General features: G+C 30.1%; 1 long non-coding RNA gene across 1 annotated transcript; it reads left to right on the forward strand.

The window, feature by feature from the left end:
* Window positions 1-1585: 1585 nt before the first annotated feature.
* On the forward strand, window positions 1586-4332 carry LOC145958879 (uncharacterized). The gene is made up of 3 exons (XR_014434422.1): window positions 1586-1808; window positions 1937-2042; window positions 2591-4332. It is a non-coding gene; the product is annotated as an uncharacterized LOC145958879 (long non-coding RNA).
* The last annotated feature ends 5545 nt before the right edge of the window (window positions 4333-9877 follow it).

The raw sequence follows: 9877 nt of genomic DNA on the forward strand, positions 1-9877 counted from the left end.
CTTCAAATATAAAGTATTAAAAAAAATTAGACAACTTATAATTATATTTATATAGATTTACTTAATAGAGTATTTGGATGGAGAATTTAAATGGAGTAATTCGTTTATTTGAAGAATTTCAAATTCTTTGAGGTGAAATACCTTGTTTGGATGAGGAATTTATAAGGAATTTGAAATTCAAGTATTTGTGAAATTTCTTGAAATAGTAGAATTTCAAATTCTCTCAAAAGAGTAAGAATTTGAAATTCCTCATACTTTTTTTTTTCTTATCTCACTTATATATTTTATCTTATCTCTTATGTCTTCATGTTTTTAATTATTGAATATTCAAAAATATATTTAAAATTATTAAATATTATTTAATATTAATTTTTTAAATTATTAAATATTTAAAAATTAGCTAATATTTATTTTTAAAAAATTTAATTTAAAAATCTCAACATATAAATGTATTTTTAAGATCAATTTTATCATGATAGAATCAAATTATTATATCCAACCTAACAATTTAAAATTTGAGAAATTTAAATTGACTTATCAAAACAAAATATTTTAAGAATGATAGAAATTGAAATCAAAGTAATTCAAATACCAAGAATTTAAAATTCCTTGAATTTGTAAAATTCTTTATCCAAACACACTATAAATGATCACTAAAGTATAAGTTATGTAATAAATTTACAAATATAATAAATCAAAATGTAAACATGACTAGTATATAAATTTATAAATAAAAATATAAAATTCAATTTTAATATTTTAAATATTTTCCCTTTATTTTATTAAATTTTATCGATTTATAAATATCTTTAATTTAAGTATAGGATAAAACTATTATCCTAAGTATCAATAACCATTATATCAAAGTCCAAAATTGATAACTAGCGAGTAATAACCTAATGTTTAGAAATGGGGACTTTAAAAAGAGTTATCTTTTCTATTTAGCAACCTACCCATGTATAAATAGTTCAATCAAAAGTAGGGTTCAATAGTTGGAAGAACACTATATATGGCATGATGTCTGATGCACCCTGACAATCCTTAAAAACATTATTAACAAATACTTCTACAATTATTCGTCTTTTTAAATCCAAAAATTTAATGTGATTATGAAATATAAATATCTCAATTCTTCCCGTTAATCATTACTCCAATTCAAGGCGAACACAATAAGATGAAAATCTTGTGGTGTTATATTCCAACCGAATTATTTGTCCCAGAAAGTTTTAAAACATTATTATTACTTTTAACATTAGTTGTGCCTCATTTATGGGCTTGTGAGTTCTTCCCATACAATTCGGCCCAACAGTCTATATTGGTAATCCAAGTAAATATTTTTGGCAGATGATTAACACACCTCCACTCTCGTATAAACACATCCCCTTTTTAAAAAAAAATATATAAAATGTCTAAATTACTCTTAAAAAAAAATTCCTAAACTTACACCTCCCTTTCCCGTACTCCCGTTCCCCGCACCCCGCACCCCACACCCCCTTCCCCGCACCCCCACACCCCCCACACCCCCCTTCCACTACAAAAAAATGTGTGATTTGTGGCGGTTATTTTGGCAGTTTGTGGCGGTTTTTAACCGCCAACCGCCACAAATTGCATCACCCGCCTCATTAATAACCGCCGGATCTACGATTGAAAAAAATCGTTTGTGGCGGACATTTTGTAAATGCTGGCCTTTTTCAAGAAAATTCAATCTCTTTGTGGCGGTTTGAAACTGCCACAAAATGCATTTTTATTTGAACCTTGTTTCTGAATACTTGTGTCAATATTTTTCTTTAGAACTCATTGGCTCTCAAGTATGCTATTTTGCTCCATTCTCTTTGTCTCTCAATCTCTCCCTTTACATTATGCCTTGTTCAATATTCAAATTCAAAAATTTTCATCTTCAACATTGTGATTTATTGTTCCTATTTCATCTTCATAGTCGACCAGTATTGGATGGTGATAACTGGTGGCGAGGTCATGCTGCAGCTTTTCTAAAGTACGTCAATTTGCCTCCAGAAGTGCTTAGACATGGGCGAGTCAACCAGGTTAGAGAATTTAAATATTTGATTGTTCTCTGCAATGCTTTGGTGATAGGACACAGAGGCTTACCATACAAAAATGTGAAATAATAAAATTCTGCACAAAATCTCGTGAAGTTTTACAAAATCGAAGAGGGGCTTGAATATCAGTAATAATAAATAACATTGCTTAAATGATGTTGCCATCATTTATGTTCAAATTTTATTGAAGGGAGCTCATCATCAACAACAAAATAAAAACTCACATAAAACAAAAGGAAGATGTCACTTACCAACAATAGTATGATTCTTTTGTTTAACTTTGGGCCTTTTATTAAAAACTTAAAATCAAGGACTAACTGCCGCTTTTTTTTTCGTTTGGACTAATCAGTAATTTTATTCCAAAAGATAATAATTTAATTTTTGAAATGTGAGGTAATTCAGTTCTACCCAACTGGAGATGATAACATGCTCAATTTATGCATGATGTTATGAATATTTCTGTTTTTATATTATACTGGTTGAATTTATATATAATTATTTATAATAAAAAAATTGTTTCATACCCATGCCAGGTCAAATGTGAGGCTGCATATTTTATTGTGGTTCTACATAATCTACAATCTGTAGTAATTGCTATACGTGGAACTGAAACCCCTGAGGACCTAATAACTGATGGGTTATGCAACTATGTTCGTGTTTGATGGTGATAAAGGGAGAAACGACGTTAGTTTTAGTGGCGTGTCACCAACGATGTTGGTTGGGCGACACGTTGTTGAGAGCGTTTTGTGAGTAACGTTGGTGCGAGATCACAGGCTGCCACTCTGCTTTTTTCCTTTTTCGTAGGGTTTTTTTATATCTCAAAATAGAGAAACGGGTGATTCTGATGCTAGATCACAGCCCTTATAAATGGTGCTTGTTACTTTTGTTTTTCATTCTTTAACCGTCAAAACTGCTTCACTTGCAGTTTTGCTGATTCAAATTTGAAAAATAGAAATGTTATTTTCAGCACTAAAATTGATAGGAAACAAATACTGGTTGAGATTTTCTTTAACAAATGCTTATTTTAATAGCATTAGAATATTAAAAAAAATTATAAAAAATTACCTGCGATTTGTGGCGGTTTTTAACCGCCAGAAACTGCTAAAATAACCGCGACAAATCACAAGTGGAAGGGGAGTGCGGGGAACGGGGATACGGGGAAGGGAGGTGTAAATTTAGGAATTTTATTTTTTTAAGAGTAATTTAGACATTATATAATTTTTTTTTTTAAAAAGAAGTGTATTTATACGAGAGTGGAGGTGTGTTTATCATCTGCCAATATTTTTTTGAGGTATTTTTGTTTGGCATAACGCTTTTTAAGACATATTTTTTGGTTCAAACTTGATGCATCTTTTTACAACTTGAGAGAAAACCTGTTGCAAAAGGCTTCTTGTGTACTTCTACAAAACATTCGGACCCAAATCGATTCTAACAGTCTTAAGAAAAGTATAACCCAAGTGTATTCCAAATTCACAAATGATAATTACACCTCTCCTTATTAATAAATATATTTATATATTTTTTAAATAATTTCTGAATATTCTTCTTTTTTTTTTTTTTGAAAATAAACTCTCTTTTGGAAATGTTCTGTTCTATTCACCCCATTTTTCTTCCTCCGTTACTTTATTTCTTTGGCCACTATCACTATGTTTCAATTTATCGTTCTTGTTTTTTATTTTTTCATTTTTTTTTATCAAAACACTTGCATCTCATTTTTTAAAAAAAATTTATGTTCACATTTTCATCTTTATCATTCTTTAAATTCTATTTTTTAGTCTCATTTTTATTATTATTTAAATCTTTTACATCTATTATCCCCCATTTTTTTTCCTTATAAAAGATAATAGAATATACCACATTTTCCTATCACGAATAAAAAGAACGGATGAATGTATTAAATTATATTTTTCATCAATAACTTTTTGTGATTTATTTAATACATTATATGAGATTGACATCTTTGACGATTAATCAAGTTTGTGTATTTTCTTAAAAAAAATGGTCATTATTTTTTAATTAAGATATGCGTGTTCGTACAATTATGATAGAACCATCTTTTTAATAATATAAAAAATTACAAAATAGTATATATATTTTTGGCAAAAGATCTCGATTCTCGAATATCATTATTTAAAGAAGTGAGCGGTGAAGGAAAGGAGTGAGACGAAAGTGAGAGACGAAGGAGAAAAGGGGTAGGACGTGAGTGAAAAAGTGGTTCAGAAGAGCTTCATGAGAGAATAAAATAGAAGGATATTTAAAGAAAGATAATGAAGAGAGAGAGAGAGAAGCATATTTATAAATTATGGGAAGTGTAATTATAAAAACCTTCCGTATATAATAATGTTTATGGACCTATCTTGATACCTTCAAATGCACCGAAAAGAAAACTATGGTACGTAATACTTTTGAAAAAAGAAACATAAATACATTTTTTTTAATCTATTTATCATATTATTTTAAAATATTTTTATGATCTATGTTGTAACTTTCTAAATGTAATACTTAATCATATCCAATAAAAATATATTAATTTTTAGTTGTCAATTTTAATTTTTAGTTATCAATTTTAAGATGTTGTCTGAATTATTTCTGTTAGTTGCCCCACATTTAATTACATCTAACGGATCCAAAAGGAAAGAAATATACTTACATAGAAAAGGGGATCATATATGTACACAACCATTTATTGAAAATTGACTTTTGTTTTCTTAAAAAAGTGGGGAAAAAGAGAATGATAGGGAGGAATCAATTGTAATGAACTAATGATAACAAGTCTGAGATATATGAATGAAACTTGAGAAATGATGAAAATTTTATAAATGGCTAAGGTGGGTCCCAATATAATAGTTAAGACAGGAAGTTTGGGCGGCCAAGAAATAAATGGAATCACCATAGGCATGGGAATCATGAGCATTTGAGCATATTCTTTTGACCAACATCACCACAATTTCAACCAAAGATTCTCCAACCAAGTTCTAGAGGATATTACAAACCTTTTTTTTTTCAACTATTACAAATCTATTATCCACTTACAAAACTAATCATTTATATAATACCCTATGAGTAAATAAAAAGAAATAGCAAAAAATGAAAGACGTGATAAAAAGAATAGAAAAAAAATTATATGTTGTTATTTTTGCATATGTAAGTATTAATTTATCATTTTTGTACGTATAACTATGTTACCAATGTTCAATAGTTTTGAAAATGAATAATTTTTTTTAGAAAATTTAAATAACTATTTTTAGTAAAAATTTATTTTTTAATCACAAATTTTTATTTACAAGATTTGAATTAAATTTCTTATTTAAAAGAATCGAGTTCAGTTGTATTCAAATTAATAAATTGTTGTCGATTTTTTTTTGATCTCCTAAAACTTGTTTTCGATTTTAGTTCAAATGGATGATTTTTTTGGTATCAATTTATCATGTTTAATCAAATTTACGATTTACAATGCTTCAACTAATTGATTAATTATATAATTATTGCTATTTTCTATATTACTAATTTAAAGGGATTAATTCTATTAAACGTTACAAAATGAATCGAAGTTGGTACATGGCATGCAGATTTATGCATATTAGAGTTGCCACGGGCATATTATATGTTTTGAATAATTTGATTAAATGTAATGATAAGAGAGCGCATGCATGTAAGAGATAAGTCACAACTAGAGAGTAGAGTAGAGTCCCTAACTAATATCATGCACTCTGGAAATCTGTCTGTCTTCCAAGCAAAGCCAATCAGAAATATATATTAACTCAAAACAATGTATCATAAAGCTTTCATTCCGCTAAACGAAGTGGCAAACTCATTCATTTACTATCATGTCTAGCATGGACTATATATCCTTTAACATTATGCTACCATTCCAAGCTTGCTTTCATAGTAATACACATTTTAATATACCAATATTATCATATCTATTAATGCAACCATAAAATAAATGGTAGCGTTTCCTTTAATTCACTTCACACCTGTTTTATTCCCCCTCAGCCTCCTTACACCAATAATTTCATTACTGAGCTTGCCAATTACTAGTTCAAGGTTAAAATATAAAAGAAAAGAAAAACTATACGCAAAAATATATCAAAGATGTTAGACGAGAAAATAAGGAAAAAAGAAAAAGAAAGAAAGTTCCGAGAAGCAGCTTTAGTAGTGTGTAGTGCCGAGAATGCAGTCTGAGTATCACGTTGTCTCAAAAATAAGTGACAAATAGTCTTTAAGGTTGTCAAATGTCAACTACATTCCATGTTCAAATATGCACCATTTGCTTTTGTCTTTTCTTCCGGAATGATCGCTATTCTTTCTTTGGCTATAATCCCCTTCACATTGTGTATGCATGACACAAATTAAAATTTATGTAGGCATGATAGATAATTAACCTCCAAAAAAGAGTATGCGACAGATTCGACACACCTGCTGAATTTGTGGTTTAATGAGTTTTATCCATTTTATATATATTTGGTGAGTATTTAATTAAAGAGGCTATAGTATTGTGGAATGGTGGAGCGTACAAGTATTTGCATTGTAATTTAGATTCTTGTTCCTTATAGCATTTCCCTGAAATTTATACAAGGAGAGTGCGAGACTTCTTCTCCTATTTTATAACGTTCTTATTAGAGGGCTAATTAACGATAAGTCATGGTTTAATATAAAGCTGAGTTTAAATTTGTTAAAAAAAAGTTATAAGTTTGACTTTTGTAAATAAAAAATATGTAAATAAGAGATGACACCAACTTTTTCAGTAAAAAATTAATATTGATAGAAGTTAATAAATATTTTGTGTACAATCCAAAAAGAAAATTAATTATCTATCTAATAGATAATCATTCATCTCATAGATAATTGTCTATCTCACTAACAAAACACGAGTATTTATGGACATGGATTTATATACACAGTTATTTCCATTGGTTGAGAGGCCTTTTAGGTGATGTCCAAAAGTAAAATCATGAGGGCTTAGGCCCAAAGCGGACAATATCTTGTCAATATGGAGACATGTGTATGTGTGTGGTAACTCCCGTTGCACAACAAGTGGTATTAGAGCTGATGTCTGATCAGGTGACCAACTTAACGAGTATGATGGCATGATGGCTGGTAGGTGGATCCAAGTTTGGGATTCCTTGTATCGAAAGTCTTTCTAACGGTGGGTCCATGTGGAAGAGAGGCTTCCTGGTAACATAGAGGGTTAGGAGGCGTGTCTCGCGCTCATGATGGAGTGGCGGTGCAAACACTCAGAGCGTGAGTGAGTTCTTGGTAGCATGGAGGTTAGGAGGTGTGTCCCGCGCTCATGATGGAGCAACAGTGCAAGCACTCAGAGCGTGAGTGAGCTCTGTGGGTCACCATCGAATAATACTCGTAGTTTTTGCTGCAGGGGAAGGGGGTAAAACCGTGGTCCTTCCTGGTAACATGGAAGATTAGGAGGCATGTCCCGCGCTCATGATAGAGCGGCGGTGCAAGCACTTTGAGCGTGAGTGAGCTCTGTGGGTAAGCTCTGTGGGTGAGCTGTGTGGGGCCACCATCAGTTAATACTCGTAATTTCCGCGGCAGAGGATGAGTTAAACTGTGGTCCTTTGTTTGAGGGGAGGATTGTTCGTATGCAAACAAAGTCCTACATCGTTCAAACAAGAGGATGCACATGAGTTTATATACACATAATTGTCCCCATTGGTAAAGAGACCTTTTGGGTGATGTCCAAAAGCAAAACCATGAGAGTTTAGGCCCAAAATAAACAATATCTCATCAATGTGGAGACATGTGTATATGTGTAGTAACCCATAATGCACAACAATATAGGTATGAACTAACTTCCATTTCTAATTTCTAATTTTAATGAATTATTGATTGACTTGATTGTTGGAGCAAGTTTTTCTTAATTTATATCAATCCTAATTATTAATTTAGGGATTATAAATTTTTGTTGCATAAAAGTCTTATTAATATATTCACGAGTGCAATTCTTCCGATCATTACTGATCGGTTGCCTCGTTCATACCAGGAATTGACATTAAAAAATTAGTGATGTTTGAATAGTAAGAATTGGTCTTCCTGGTATTTTAGAATATTAATATTGTTGATATTAATCATTGTTTAGTATTCATGATAATTTGGTATATGGATGTGGCACCATTAGACACTTAGTTTTGTTCTTGTCATTTGATTGTCTCCATTTTATATATATTAGCATGGTAAAAATATTTATAGCTTTTTATAAGCAACAAAGTTTAATCCTTTGATCCTGTGTACATGACAATTATCTTATTAATGACAGAAAATTTTCTATAATATTTTATTATTTGAAGTCTCGATTAGAAAAGTTAATTGGTTAGTAACAAATGATAATTTAAAGCATATTGATCTCCATCTATAAAATATTGGAAGATTTTGATCATTCAAATTCTAAAATTTAAACCATTCTTCTACCTCATGATTATAACAGAAGGAGTATGTAGCTCTTGGAACCCATACTTGTCCATTAAATGTTTTAATTATTTATTTCTTACATTGCATGATTCATTTGATTGAGAATTTATTCAACAATTCAATTTCTTTTTCCCTTTCATAGATTTTTGAAGTTTGAAATTAACTTTTTATACTAAATAACTAATTGAGATGATTGTTTATGAATTAGTGTGATTAAGATTGATTGAAGTGCAATATTTGGTTGCAATTTGTATTTTTCTTCTTATTTGTTGTGCTATAGATGTGTATAGATATGATTGTAAGTTGAAATCACTAAGTGTTGAAATGGATGATGTTTCTTTAAAATTATTGTCAAGGAATAATGTTCCTTTTCTTTCACCATTTATGTAATGTCATGTTTTTTTCCGATGTGATACCCTTATGTAGCAAAATTTAAATGCTTAAAAATATTTGTTTCACAAAGACATAGCCAATATCTGATCAATAATTAACTACAAATTTTTGAACGACTTCATGAGCGAATTATCTGGACATTTCAAACGAGTCAACTCAAAAGACACTTTTGAAACACCATAAAAACTCGTTTAAGCAAGCTATTTAAGCACTCTAAGCGGGCTAATAAAAATACATCATCAAGATAGCTTAAGAGAGTCAACCTGTCACTTAAGCAGTCCTACGTAGAAAAAGTCCACCCATAAGATTATTAACAATACCCTTTTTAGTACCAACAACCATTTCGACGTCTAGTAGCAACAACCATCTTTTTGATTTGTATCTTAATTGCCCTTTGGTTAGGTATTAGAGCAACATCACCCAATGAGAAACTCTTAACTTTAGGTATTTTTAAATTGATTCAATTTTGAAATAAAATATCATGTCATGTTAATTGTGTATCTAGGGATTAGTTGTTTCAAAATGAATTATCCATAGATACATCTATTCCATTTTAAGTTTCTTCTAAATATATGTATATGTTTTAAAGATTTAAATCACATATTTTCATATATGAAAAAATCCTATCCCAACAGATTTCAAATTAATTCAAAATGTTTAAGACATTATAAAATTAGAGTTCGAGAAATGTAGTGAATTACTTAATTTTCCAGTATTACTTATAAAGATTAGAGAGAATGGAGTGACAACCTTCTAATCACGGATCCTCAACTATCTCCATTTGCATTTGTGAGCGAATTTCCTTGAGCGACTAAGTTATCTATTATTTGGGTTTGACATAGCTATTTTACTTCATGTAACTTTTTTTTGTTCTTATCCATTAAAAATTTTTATTTAGCTAATTGTTATTTTTCTTTTCTTAATGCATGTTTGGCTTAATTACACTCATGATCCCATAGAATTAATCAAGGTTGAGAAACTCCTTTAAAACTACAATTTGA

This window comes from Cajanus cajan, chromosome 6, assembly GCF_000230855.2.
Source record: "Cajanus cajan strain Asha chromosome 6, NIPB_CcT2T_4, whole genome shotgun sequence".
Taxonomy (NCBI): Eukaryota; Viridiplantae; Streptophyta; class Magnoliopsida; order Fabales; family Fabaceae; genus Cajanus; species Cajanus cajan.